The 12,761-nt window shown below is 46.6% G+C and overlaps 10 non-coding genes across 10 annotated transcripts; all 10 read right to left on the bottom strand.

The window, feature by feature from the left end:
• Nucleotides 1-188: 188 nt before the first annotated feature.
• Nucleotides 189-307, bottom strand: LOC130395427 (5S ribosomal RNA). The gene has a single exon (XR_008898484.1). It is a non-coding gene; the product is annotated as a 5S ribosomal RNA (ribosomal RNA).
• A 527-nt stretch (nt 308-834) lies between these two features.
• Nucleotides 835-953, bottom strand: LOC130400603 (5S ribosomal RNA). Its single transcript, XR_008903081.1, has one exon. It is a non-coding gene; the product is annotated as a 5S ribosomal RNA (ribosomal RNA).
• Nucleotides 954-4,850: 3,897 nt separating this feature from the next.
• Nucleotides 4,851-4,969, bottom strand: LOC130394463 (5S ribosomal RNA). Its single transcript, XR_008897618.1, has one exon. It is a non-coding gene; the product is annotated as a 5S ribosomal RNA (ribosomal RNA).
• Nucleotides 4,970-5,488: 519 nt separating this feature from the next.
• Nucleotides 5,489-5,607, bottom strand: LOC130395813 (5S ribosomal RNA). Its single transcript, XR_008898823.1, has one exon. It is a non-coding gene; the product is annotated as a 5S ribosomal RNA (ribosomal RNA).
• A 529-nt stretch (nt 5,608-6,136) lies between these two features.
• LOC130400518 (5S ribosomal RNA) lies at nt 6,137-6,255 on the bottom strand. The gene has a single exon (XR_008903000.1). It is a non-coding gene; the product is annotated as a 5S ribosomal RNA (ribosomal RNA).
• A 519-nt stretch (nt 6,256-6,774) lies between these two features.
• LOC130395858 (5S ribosomal RNA) lies at nt 6,775-6,893 on the bottom strand. Its single transcript, XR_008898863.1, has one exon. It is a non-coding gene; the product is annotated as a 5S ribosomal RNA (ribosomal RNA).
• Nucleotides 6,894-7,404: 511 nt separating this feature from the next.
• Nucleotides 7,405-7,523, bottom strand: LOC130394366 (5S ribosomal RNA). Its single transcript, XR_008897532.1, has one exon. It is a non-coding gene; the product is annotated as a 5S ribosomal RNA (ribosomal RNA).
• Nucleotides 7,524-8,044: 521 nt separating this feature from the next.
• Nucleotides 8,045-8,163, bottom strand: LOC130401123 (5S ribosomal RNA). The gene has a single exon (XR_008903581.1). It is a non-coding gene; the product is annotated as a 5S ribosomal RNA (ribosomal RNA).
• A 519-nt stretch (nt 8,164-8,682) lies between these two features.
• Nucleotides 8,683-8,801, bottom strand: LOC130401256 (5S ribosomal RNA). Its single transcript, XR_008903720.1, has one exon. It is a non-coding gene; the product is annotated as a 5S ribosomal RNA (ribosomal RNA).
• Nucleotides 8,802-11,154: 2,353 nt separating this feature from the next.
• LOC130395172 (5S ribosomal RNA) lies at nt 11,155-11,273 on the bottom strand. Its single transcript, XR_008898258.1, has one exon. It is a non-coding gene; the product is annotated as a 5S ribosomal RNA (ribosomal RNA).
• Nucleotides 11,274-12,761: the final 1,488 nt, after the last annotated feature.

Genomic DNA, 12,761 nt, shown 5'->3' with positions numbered 1-12,761 from the left:
CAACTGTCGGTTCAGCTCTCTGGTGCTCCCTGCTGGCAGTAATCACTATACTGTCCTCATGTTTCACAAAAAACAGTTTGAGAGACGTTGTCAGTTTTTGTATGTTGCTTAAATCCTCCCAAGCGGTTGGCAGTAAACATCAGGTCACGGTACGCCACGGAGTCAATGAGCTCGAGTTGAAAAAGAAAAAGCTACAGCACATGGTATACCCAGGCGGTCTCCCATCCAAGTACTAACCATGCCCGACCCTGCTTAGCTTCCGAGATCAGACGAGATCGGGCGTGTTCAGGGTGGTATGGCCGTAAGCAATTAGTGCAGGCGCAAAACCAGGTTTTATACAGTAGCACATAAGGAGTGATAAAGCTGCTGAGGCTCGACGTTACACTCTTACAAAAACAATCATTAGTTAGATATAAACGGCAGTAATTGATTCAGTAGGACTCCTTATCCATGTAAACCATCATTGTGACATCTGAATTCATTAATTATCTGAAATACACTGCGTGTGCGTGTGATGTTAAATGTTTGAACCAAGGTTAACGGTTAAAGTGTCAGAGAATGGGTGGGGATTTTTTGACGTCCTCCCATGATCTGAAGTGAGCGTGCGTGTTTGTGTTGGTGAAAGTTTAAGAAATGTACAACTGTCGGTTCAGCTCTCTGGTGCTCCCTGCTGGCAGTATCACTATACTGTCCTCATGTTTCACAAAAATAGTTTTGAGAGACGTTGTCAGTTTTTGTATGTTGCTTAAATCCTCCAAAGCGGTTGGCAGTAAACATCAGGTCACGGTACGCCACGGTAGGCCACGGAGTCAATGAGCTCGAGTGAAAAGAAAAAGCTTACAGCACCTGGTATTCCCAGGCGGTCTCCCATCCAAGTACTAACCAGGCCCGCCCCTGCTTAGCTTCCAAGTTCAGACGAGATCGGGCGTGTTCAGGGTGGTATGGCCGTAAGCAAATAGTACAGGCGCAAAACCAGGTTTTATACAGTAGCACATAAGGAGTGAGAAAGCTGCTGAGGCTCGACGTTACACTTTTACAAAAACAATCATTAGTTAGATATAAACGGCAGTAATTGATTCAGTAGGACTCCTTATCCATGTAAACGATCATTGTGACATCTGAATTCATTAATTATCTGAAATACACTGCGTGTGCATCTCATCTCATTTTCTTCCGCTTATCCGGGGTCGGGTCGCGGGGGGAGCAGCTCAAGCAGGGGGCCCCAGACTTCCCTTTCCCGGGCCACATTGACCAACTCTGACGGGGGGATCCCGAGGCGTTCCCAGGCCAGTGTGAGATATAATCTCTCCACCTAGTCCTGGTCTTCCCCGAGGTCTCCTCCCCACTGGACGTGCCTGAAACACCTCCCAAGGAAGGCGCCCAGTGGGCATCCTTACCAGATGCCCGAACCACCTCAGCTGACTCCTTTCTAAGTAAAGGAGCAGCGGCTCTAATCCTAGTTCCTCACGGATGGCTGAGCTTCTCACCCTATCCCTAAGGGAGACGCCAACCACCCTTCTGAGAAAACTCATCTCGGCCGCTTGTACCCGCGATCTCGTCCTTTCGGTCATCACCCAGCCCTCATGACCATAGGTGAGGATAGGAACGAAAATCGACCGGTAGATCGAGAGCTTTGCCTTGCGGCTCAGCTCTCTTTTCGTCACAACGGTGCGGTAAAGCGAACGCAATACCGCCCCCGCTGCTCCGATTCTCCGGCCAATCTCACGTTCTATAGTACCCTCACTCGCGAACAAGACCCCGAGGTACTTGAACTCCTTCACTTGGGCTAAGGACTCATTTCCTACCCGGAGTAAGCAATCCATCGGTTTCCTGCTAAGAGTCATGGCCTCAGATTTAGCGGTGCTGATCCTCATCCCAGCCGCTTCACACTCGGCCGCCAGCCGATCCAGTGAGTGCTGAAGGTCACAGGCCGATGATCCCATGAGGACCACATCATCCGCAAAAAGCAGTGACGAGATCCTCAGACCACCGAACTGCAACCCCTCCCCACCACGACTACGCCACGATATCCTGTCCATGTATATCACAAACAGGATTGGTGACAAGGCGCAGCCCTGGCGGAGCCCAGCACCCACCGAGAACGAAACTGACTGGCTGCCGAGGACGCGAACACAGCTCTCGCTTTGGGAGTACAGGGATTGGATGGCCCTGAGGATAGACCCCTTTACCCCATACTCCCGCAGCACCTCCCACAGTTTCTCCCGGGGGACCCGGTCATACGCCTTCTCCAGATCCACAAAACACATGTAGACCGGATGGGCATACTCCCAGGCCCCCTCCAGGATCCTTGCGAGAGTGAAGAGCTGGTCCGTAGTTCCACGTCCGGGGCGAAAACCGCATTGTTCCTCTTCAATCTGAGGTTCGACGATCGGCCGAACCCTCCTTTCCAGTACCTTGGAGTAGACTTTACCAGGGAGGCTGAGAAGTGTGATACCCCGGTAATTGGCACACACTCTCTGGTCCCCCTTTTTGAACAGGGGAACCACCACCCCCGGTTTGCCACTCCTTTGGCACTGTACCCGACTCCCACGCGATGTTGAATAGGCGTGTCAACCATGACAGCCCCTCAACACCCAGAGCCTTTAGCATTTCTGGCTGAATCTCATCAATCCCTGGGGCTTTGCCACTGCGGAGATGTTTGACTACCTCAGTGACCTCCACCAGGGAAATTGACGACGAAACACCATCAACCTCGAGCTCTGCCTCCAACATAGAGGGCGTGTTATTCGGGTTCAGGAGTTCCTCAAAGTGTTCCTTCCAACGTCCGACGACCTCCTCAGTTGAGGTCAACAGAGTCCCCTCCTTACTGTACACAGCTTGGACGGTTCCCCGTTTCCCCCTCCTGAGGTGCCGGATAGTCTTCCAGAAACACTTTGGTGCCGACCGAAAGTCCTTCTCCATGGCCTCTCCGAACTTCTCCCACACCCGCTGCTTAGCCTCCGACACGGCAGCAGCTGCAGCCCTTCGGGCCTGTTGGTATCCTGCAACCGAGTCAGGAGTCCTCCAGGATATCATATCCCGGAAGGCCTCCTTCTTCAATCGGACGGCTTCCCTGACCACCGGTGTCCACCACGGTGTCCGAGGGTTACCGCCCCTTGAGGAGCCTAAGACCCTGAGGCCACAGCTAGCCACCGCAGCTTCAGCAATGGAGGCTTTGAACACAGCCCACTCCGGCTCAATGTCCCCAACCTCCACAGGAATGCTAGAAAAACTCTGCCGGAGGTGTGAGTTGAAGATACCTAGGACGGGGGCCTCCTCCAGACGTTCCCAGTTCACCCGCACTACGCGTTTGGGCTTACCAGGTCTATCCGGAAATTTCCCCCATTCCCTGATCCAACTCACAACCAGATGGTGGTCGGTTGACAGTTCCGCCCCTCTCTTTACCCGAGTGTCCAAAACATGCGGCCTCAGATCAGATGACACGATCACAAAATCGATCATTGATCTTCGGCCTAGGGTACTCTGGTACCAGGTACACTTATGAGCACCCTTATGTTCGACATGGTGTTTGTTATGGATAATCCATGACTAGCACAGAAGTCCAATAACAAACGACCGTTCGGGTTTAGATCAGGGAGGCCGTTCCTCCCCACCACGCCTCTCCAGGTGTCTCCATCGTTGCCCACGTGGGCGTTGAAGTCACCCAGCAGAACTACGGAGTCCCCTACTGGAGCCCCATACAGGACTCCATTCAGGGTCTCCAAGAAGGCCGAGTACTCTGAACTGCTGTTTGGTGCATACGCACAAACAACAGTCAGAGTTTTCCCCCCTACAACCCTTAGGCGCAGGGAGGCGACCCTCTCGTCTACCGGGGTAAACTCCAACACCGCGGCGCTCAGCCGGGGATTTATGAGTATCCCCACACCCGCCCGGCGCCTCACGCCCTTGGCAACTCCGGAGAAGAATAGAGTCCAACCCTTATCCAGGAGTACGGTACCAGAGCTGAGACTGTGCGTGGAGGTAAGCCCCACCAGATCTAACTGATAGCGCTCCACCTCCCTCACAAGCTCTGGTTCCTTTCCCCACAGCGAGGTGACGTTCAACGTCCCCAGAGCTAGCTTCTGCCGCCCGGGTCTGGTCCGTCGAGACCCCTGACCTTCGCTGCCACCCATGTGGCTGCGCACCCGACCCCAACGGGTCTTCCCACAGGTGGTGGGCCCATGAGATGAAGAGAGGGGGGGTGCCACGTAGTTTGTTCGGGCTGTGCCCGACCGGGCTCCGTGGCAAACCCGGCCACCAGGCGCTCGCCATCGAGCCCTCCGTCTGGGCCTAGCTCCAGACGGGGGCCCCGGGCTTCCTCCGGGCCGGGTCACATCTCCTCTTTTTTCGATATTCATTGAGGATTTTTGAACCATTCTTAGTCTGGCCCCTCGCCTGAGACCACTCTGCCAAGACCCTACCAGGAGCACAAGGCTCCAGACAACACAGCCCTCAGGTTCACAGGGACACGCAAACCTCTCCACCACGATAAGGTGACGGTTCCAGGAGAGGACTGCGTGTGCGTGTGATGTTAAATGTTTGAACCAAGGTTAACGGTTAAAGTGTCAGAGAATGGGTGGGGATTTTTTGACGTCCTCCCATGATCTGAAGTGAGCGTGCGTGTTTGTGTTGGTGAAAGTTTAAGAAATGTACAACTGTCGGTTCAGCTCTCTGGTGCTCCCTGCTGGCAGTATCACTATACTGTCCTCATGTTTCACAAAAACAGTTTTGAGAGACGTTGTCAGTTTTTGTATGTTGCTTAAATCCTCCAAAGCGGTTGGCAGTAAACATCAGGTCACGGTACGCCACGGTAGGCCACGGAGTCAATGAGCTCGAGTTGAAAAAGAAATAGCTTACAGCACCTGTTATTCCCAGGCGGTCTCCCATCCAAGTACTAACCAGGCCCGACCCTGCTTAGCTTCCGAGATCAAACGAGATCAGGTTTGTTCAGGGTGGTATGGCCGTAAGCAATTAGTGCAGGCGCAAAACCAGGTTTTATACAGTAGCACATAAGGAGTGAGAAAGCTGCTGAGGCTCGACGTTACACTTTTACAAAAACAATCATTAGTTAGATATAAACGGCAGTAATTGATTCAGTAGGACTCCTTATCCATGTAAACGATCATTGTGACATCTGAATTCATTAATTATCTGAAATACACTGCGTGTGCGTGTGATGTTAAATGTTTGAACCAAGGTTAACGGTTAAAGTGTCAGAGAATGGGTGGTGATTTTTTGACGTCCTCCCATGATCTGAAGTGAGCGTGCGTGTTTGTGTTGGTGAAAGTTTAAGAAATGTACAACTGTCGGTTCAGCTCTCTGGTGCTCCCTGCTGGCAGTATCACTATACTGTCCTCATGTTTCACAAAAATAGTTTTGAGAGACGTTGTCAGTTTTTGTATGTTGCTTAAATCCTCCAAAGCGGTTGGCAGTAAACATCAGGTCACGGTACGCCACGGAGTCAATGAGCTCGAGTTGAAAAAGAAAAATCATACAGCACATGGTATTCCCAGGCGGTCTCCCATCCAAGTACTAACCAGGCCCGACCCTACTTAGCTTCCGAGTTCAGACTAGATCGGGCGTGTTCAGGGTGGTATGGCCGTAAGCAAATAGTGCAGGCGCAAAACCAGGTTTTATACAGTAGCACATAAGGAGTGAGAAAGCTGCTGAGGCTCGACGTTACACTTTTACAAAAACAATCATTAGTTAGATATAAACGGCAGTAATTGATTCAGTAGGACTCCTTATCCATGTAAACGATCATTGTGACATCTGAATTCATTAATTATCTGAAATACACTGCGTGTGCGTGTGATGTTAAATGTTTGAACCAAGGTTAACGGTTAAAGTGTCAGAGAATGGGTGGTGATTTTTTGACGTCCTCCCATGATCTGAAGTGAGCGTGCGTGTTTGTGTTGGTGAAAGTTTAAGAAATGTACAACTGTCGGTTCAGCTCTCTGGTGCTCCCTGCTGGCAGTATCACTATACTGTCCTCATGTTTCACAAAAATAGTTTTGAGAGACGTTGTCAGTCTTTGTATGTTGCTTAAATCCTCCAAAGCGGTTGGCAGTAAACATCAGGTCACGGTAGGTCACGGTAGGCCACGGAGGTAATGAGCTCGAGTTGAAAAAGGAAAAGCTTACAGCACCTGGTATTCCCAGGCGGTCTCCCATCCAAGTACTAACCAGGCCCGACCCTGCTTAGCTTCTGAGATCAGACGAGATCGGGCGTGTTCAGGGTGGTATGGCCGTAAGCAAATAGTGCAGGCGCAAAACCAGGTTTTATACAGTAGCACATAAGGAGTGAGAAAGCTGCTGAGGCTCGACGTTACACTTTTACAAAAACAATCATTAGTTAGATATAAACGGCAGTAATTGATTCAGTAGGACTCCTTATCCATGTAAACGATCATTGTGACATCTGAATTCATTAATTATCTGAAATACACTGCGTGTGCGTGTGATGTTAAATGTTTGAACCAAGGTTAACGGTTAAAGTGTCAGAGAATGGGTGGTGATTTTTTGACGTCCTCCCATGATCTGAAGTGAGCGTGCGTGTTTGTGTTGGTGAAAGTTTAAGAAATGTACAACTGTCGGTTCAGCTCTCTGGTGCTCCCTGCTGGCAGTATCACTATACTGTCCTCACGTTTCACAAAAACAGTTTTGAGAGACGTTGTCAGTTTTTGTATGTTGCTTAAATCCTCCAAAGCGGTTGGCAGTAAACATCAGGTCACGGTACGCCACAGAGTCAATGAGCTCGAGTTGAAAAAGAAAAAGTTTACAGCACCTGGTATTCCCAGGCGGTCTCCGATCCAAGTACTAACCAGGCCCGACCCTGCTTAGCTTCCGAGATCAGACGAGATCGGGCGTGTTCAGTATGGTATTGCCGTAAGCAATTAGTGCAGGCGCAAAACCAGTTTTTATACAGTAGGAGTGAGAAAGCTGCTGAGGCTCGACGTTACACTTTTACAAAAACAATCATTAGTTAGATATAAACGGCAGTAATTGATGCAGTAGGACTCCTTATCCATGTAAACGATCATTGTGACATCTGAATTCATTAATTATCTGAAATACACTGCGTGTGCGTGTGATGTTAAATGTTTGAACCAAGGTTAACGGTTAAAGTGTCAGAGAATGGGTGGTGATTTTTTGACGTCCTCCCATGATCTGAAGTGAGCGTGCGTGTTTGTGTTGGTGAAAGTTTAAGAAATGTACAACTGTCGGTTCAGCTCTCTGGTGCTCCCTGCTGGCAGTATCACTATACTGTCCTCATGTTTCACAAAAACAGTTTTGAGAGACGTTGTCAGTTTTTGTATGTTGCTTAAATCCTCCAAAGCGGTTGGCAGTAAACATCAGGTCACGGTACGCCACGGAGTCAATGAGCTCGAGTTGAAAAAGAAAAAGCTTACAGCACCTGGTATTCCCAGGCGGTCTCCCATCCAAGTACTAACCAGGCCCGACCCTGCTTAGCTTCCGAGATCAGACGAGATCGGGCGTGTTCAGTATGGTATTGCCGTAAGCAATTAGTGCAGGCGCAAAACCAGTTTTTATACAGTAGGAGTGAGAAAGCTGCTGAGGCTCGACGTTACACTTTTACAAAAACAATCATTAGTTAGATATAAACGGCAGTAATTGATGCAGTAGGACTCCTTATCCATGTAAACGATCATTGTGACATCTGAATTCATTAATTATCTGAAATACACTGCGTGTGCGTGCGATGTTAAATGTTTGAACCAAGGTTAACGGTTAAAGTGTCAGAGAATGGGTGGTGATTTTTTGACGTCCTCCCATGATCTGAAGTGAGCGTGCGTGTTTGTGTTGGAGAAAGTTTAAGAAATGTACAACTGTCGTTTCAGCTCTCTAGTGCTCCCTGCTGGCAGTATCACTATACTGTCCTCATGTTTCACAAAAATAGTTTTGAGAGACGTTGTCAGTCTTTGTATGTTGCTTAAATCCTCCAAAGCGGTTGGCAGTAAACATCAGGTCACGGTAGGTCACGGTAGGCCACGGAGGCAATGAGCTCGAGTTGAAAAAGGAAAAGCTTACAGCACCTGGTATTCCCAGGCGGTCTCCCATCCAAGTACTAACCAGGCCCGACCCTGCTTAGCTTCTGAGATCATACGAGATCGGGCGTGTTCAGGGTGGTATGGCCGTAAGCAATTAGTGCAGGCGCAAAACCAGGTTTTATACAGTAGCACATAAGGAGTGAGAAAGCTGCTGAGGCTCGACGTTACACTTTTACAAAAACAATCATTAGTTAGATATAAACGGCAGTAATTGATTCAGTAGGACTCCTTATCCATGTAAACGATCATTGTGACATCTGAATTCATTAATTATCTGAAATACACTGCGTGTGCGTGCGATGTTAAATGTTTGAACCAAGGTTAACGGTTAAAGTGTCAGAGAATGGGTGGTGATTTTTTGACGTCCTCCCATGATCTGAAGTGAGCGTGCGTGTTTGTGTTGGTGAAAGTTTAAGAAATGTACAACTGTCGTTTCAGCTCTCTGGTGCTCCCTGCTGGCAGTATCACTATACTGTCCTCATGTTTCACAAAAATAGTTTTGAGAGACGTTGTCAGTCTTTGTATGTTGCTTAAATCCTCCAAAGCGGTTGGCAGTAAACATCAGGTCACGGTAGGCCACGGAGGCAATGAGCTCGAGTTGAAAAAGAAGAAGCTTACAGCACCTGGTATTCCCAGGCGGTCTCCCATCCAAGTACTAACCAGGCCCGACCCTGCTTAGCTTCCGAGATCAGACGAGATCGGTCGTGTTCAGGGTGGTATGACCATAAGCAAATAGTGCTGGCGCAAAACCAGGTTTTATACAGTAGCACATAAGGAGTGAGAAACCTGCTGAGGCTCGACGTTACACTTTTACAAAAACAATCATTAGTTAGATATAAACGGCAGTAATTGATTCAGTAGGACTCCTTATCCATGTAAACGATCATTGTGACATCTGAATTCATTAATTATCTGCAATACAATGCGTGTGCGTGTGATATTAAATGTTTGAACCAAGGTTAACGGTTAAAGGGTCAGAGAATGGGTGGTGATTTTTTGACGTCCTCCCATGATCTGAAGTGAGCGTGCGTGTTTGTGTTGGTGAAAGTTTAAGAAATGTACAACTGTCGTTTCAGCTCTCTGGTGCTCCCTGCTGGCAGTATCACTATACTGTCCTCATGTTTCACAAAAATAGTTTTGAGAGACGTTGTCAGTCTTTGTATGTTGGTTAAATCCTCCAAAGCGGTTGGCAGTAAACATCAGGGGTCTCATTTATAAAACTGTGCGTGGGATCGTTACTAAAAATGTGCGTACGCCCAGAAGCCAAGTTTTGCGTGCGCCAAAAAATATTCGGATTTATAAAACACTGCGTACGCACACCTGTACGCAATCTTTGCTTTATAAATCACATACTGACTATAATTGTGCGCAGCTGAATCAGCTTCACGTTCCGCCCTCTACACGCCCCTTTTTAACCATAAATGGTCAATGCAAATGACCTCATGAATGCGATCTGCATATAAAACAGACTCAGATGCCGGTATTATGTCTTGTTGGAAACAATGGCAGAAGTACTGAGAAAATCAAAAAAGCGATATGTCACGGAGGTTGAAGTGGAGACACTTGTGGGTGAGATGGAGGCCCGAAAGGTAGTTTTGTTCGGCGGTCACGGGATTGGAATCGCCAACAACAAAAAGCAGAGTGAGTGGCAACATGTTGCTGCAGCAGTGAACTCTGTCAGTAGCACGGAGCGCACAGTCCCAGAATTAAAAAAGAAGTGGTCTGACATAGAGTTACATATTTTTATGTAGCCTACCAATAAATCGTTATGGTCCCTAAATACCCTCTCCCTCCGAATCCTGCATGGTCCGCCAGAAGTGCCATATGGTGCAGCATTACCACGGCGCTCACCTCTGTATTTATAGGGTTACGGTAATAAGACTGACGAGAACGCCTTGGATAATCAGTTTGTAATTACCCACGTAAAATGTTCTTGAACATAACCCCTTTTTAATGCCTGATTTGTCATGAAAAGCATCAAGAGTAACGGACAACGATTGTGATGAGTGTGGCTTGGTTTTTCACACTTGGGATTTAATTGACATTTGATCATGTGTTTACAGTGTCACATAAAAATATTATGTTATTGACGTCAGTGGACAGTATGGAGTGACGGGATTAAATATAGAGAATTTCTTTTTATTTCTATTCTAAGGAGATATTTCTGGAGTTATAACTGAGAAATAACGCAGTGGACTTAAATTATTCTGATTAGGATTTAACGCATGATATGTCGGAGATTAATCGAGATTTAAAACACTTAGACTAATTCGAGAGAGAGAGTAAAATGAAAACGAGGGGTCCGGAGCAAGAATTGACAAAAGACTTTATCGTGCAGTAAAACAACAACGACAACAGCCTGAGTGGGTTTGCAAAGTCACTGGCCCCACATTGGGCTGCAGCCTCACTTATACACGTATAGGAATTTCTTTGTTTACAATGGAGTCACAATGGGGTTTCCGCCCGTCAATCTTCGTCACAGCATGTTATCAACTGCCCAGTTCAGTGGTCTGCATGGATCAACCTCATTAGCCAAGATGACCCAAGGCTAAAAAGGCTGAGGTCAACTTTAGCTTGACCCAAGGCTGAAAGGCCTTAGACCAACTTAGCTTCCCCCCAGTTCCCTATACATTCCTGTGCACCATCTGTTCTGAATCCAGATTCTGCAAACACAATGCTTTCCACTATTTAAAATATAAAACCTATTAATAATCATGGTTTATCATAGAATATACTCACTAATTTCTACCACAGATACGGGTTGAAATTAAATTGATGAAGGGCGATGATAAAACATAATCGTTCTTCTCACTCTGCAATTCTTCGGTCTGACTTCAGTTCACCACCACACCGTCTGTGTCGCCAATTCTCCTTTTCCTCCAAACCATGCGTACGCATGGGTCAGAGTTTGCTTAGGGCTGCGCACATTTTCCCGTCAAGTTGGTTTTTTATAGATCACAACCTTGGCGTGAAAAGTCACGTACGCAACTTTCAGCCCCGTTTTGTGCGTACGCAACGGTTATAAATGAGACCCCAGGTCACGGTAGGCCACGGAGGCAATGAGCTCGAGTTGAAAAAGTAAATGCTTACAGCACCTGGTATTCCCAGGCGGTCTCCCATCCAAGTACTAACCAGGCCCGACCCTTCTTAGCTTCCGAGATCAGACGAGATCAGGCGTGTTCAGGGTGGTATGCCCGTAAGCAATTAGTTCTGGCGCAAAACCAGGTTTTATACAGTAGCACATAAGGAGTGAGAAAGCTGCTGAGGCTCGACGTTACACTTTTACAAAAACAATCATTAGTTAGATATAAACGGCAGTAATTGATTCAGTAATTGATATCGTTTACTTGGATAAGGACTCCTTATCCAAGTAAACGATCATTGTGACATCTGAATTCATTAATTATCTGAAATACACTGCGTGTGCGTGTGATGTTAAATGTTTGAACCAAGGTTAACGGTTAAAGTGTCAGAGAATGGGTGGTGATTTTTGGACGTCCTCCCATGATCTGAAGTGAGCGTGCGTGTTTGTGTTGGTGAAAGTTTAAGAAATGTACAACTGTCGTTTCAGCTCTCTGGTTTTCCCTGCTGGCAGTATCACTATACTGTCCTCGTGTTTCACAAAAATAGTTTTGAGAGACGTTGTCAGTCTTTGTATGTTGCTTAAATCCTCCAAAGCGGTTGGCAGTAAACATCAGGTCACGGTAGGCCACGGAGTCAATGAGCTCGAGTTGAAAAAGAAAAAGCATACTGCACCTGGTATTCCAAGGCGGTCTCCCATCCAAGTACTAACCAGGCCCGACCCTGCTTAGCTTCCGAGATCAGACGAGATCGGGCGTGTTTTTTTTTTTTTTTAATCTTTTATTATAAAAATAAATCAGATTTTATATACAAGCGTAATCTACACAGAGGGGAAAAAACATATACTTGAATTCAAATGTAAAATCACAAAATAAATAAAATAAAAGTAAACAATAACATCAGCATTTTAACAAGTAGGTCCTCCTGCCAAGCATTATTCAATCATACACATCAGTTTTCCTTTGTCATTGATAGAAATGAAACTGCATCCATTAACAAAATGTTTAAATTCTTCCTTTTCATACTTAAAAATTAAACGTATGTCTTTTTTCAACCCCGATACAAAGTAGGCCCAGACAGATATTATTTTTTGTTCAAAATGTGCTAGATTCCTTCTTAGCCATACAGCATATCTAGCATGACTTAGTACATAGTTTATCATATTTATCTTTACTTTCTCCTTCTTTTCCCATACTCCAAACAGAAATGTTTTTTTCCAGTCCTTTCCCTCAAAATACTGCTTCCCCCAGTTCTCCTGCAAGAATTCCTTTAACTTCATGAAAAAGATCTTCAATTTGTCACACTCATAATATAAATGCATTAATGTCTCCGGATCAGTTTTGCATACATCGCACTCCCTTCTTACATCCTTATTTATTTGGTGTATCACCACATTTGTGTACAGTCTGTTGTGCCGTAATTTAAAATCATGATCCTGACATTCTATACTATTTTTGCTTACATTCCACTGCTCCCATATTTGATTTCCTTCCATACCTGGGAACACCTTTTCCCAAACCTTTTCCGATGCAGGTTCCTTAAATTCCTTTTGGATCAGCGCTTTGTAGTAGTCCTTTATCTTTGAATCCCTTAGTGGCTTTTTTTCCCC

This window comes from Gadus chalcogrammus, chromosome 12, assembly GCF_026213295.1.
Source record: "Gadus chalcogrammus isolate NIFS_2021 chromosome 12, NIFS_Gcha_1.0, whole genome shotgun sequence".
In the NCBI taxonomy this organism is placed as follows: Eukaryota; Metazoa; Chordata; class Actinopteri; order Gadiformes; family Gadidae; genus Gadus; species Gadus chalcogrammus.
Note: the sequence above shows the minus strand (reverse complement) of the source record. Positions and strands in the feature narration are given on the sequence as shown.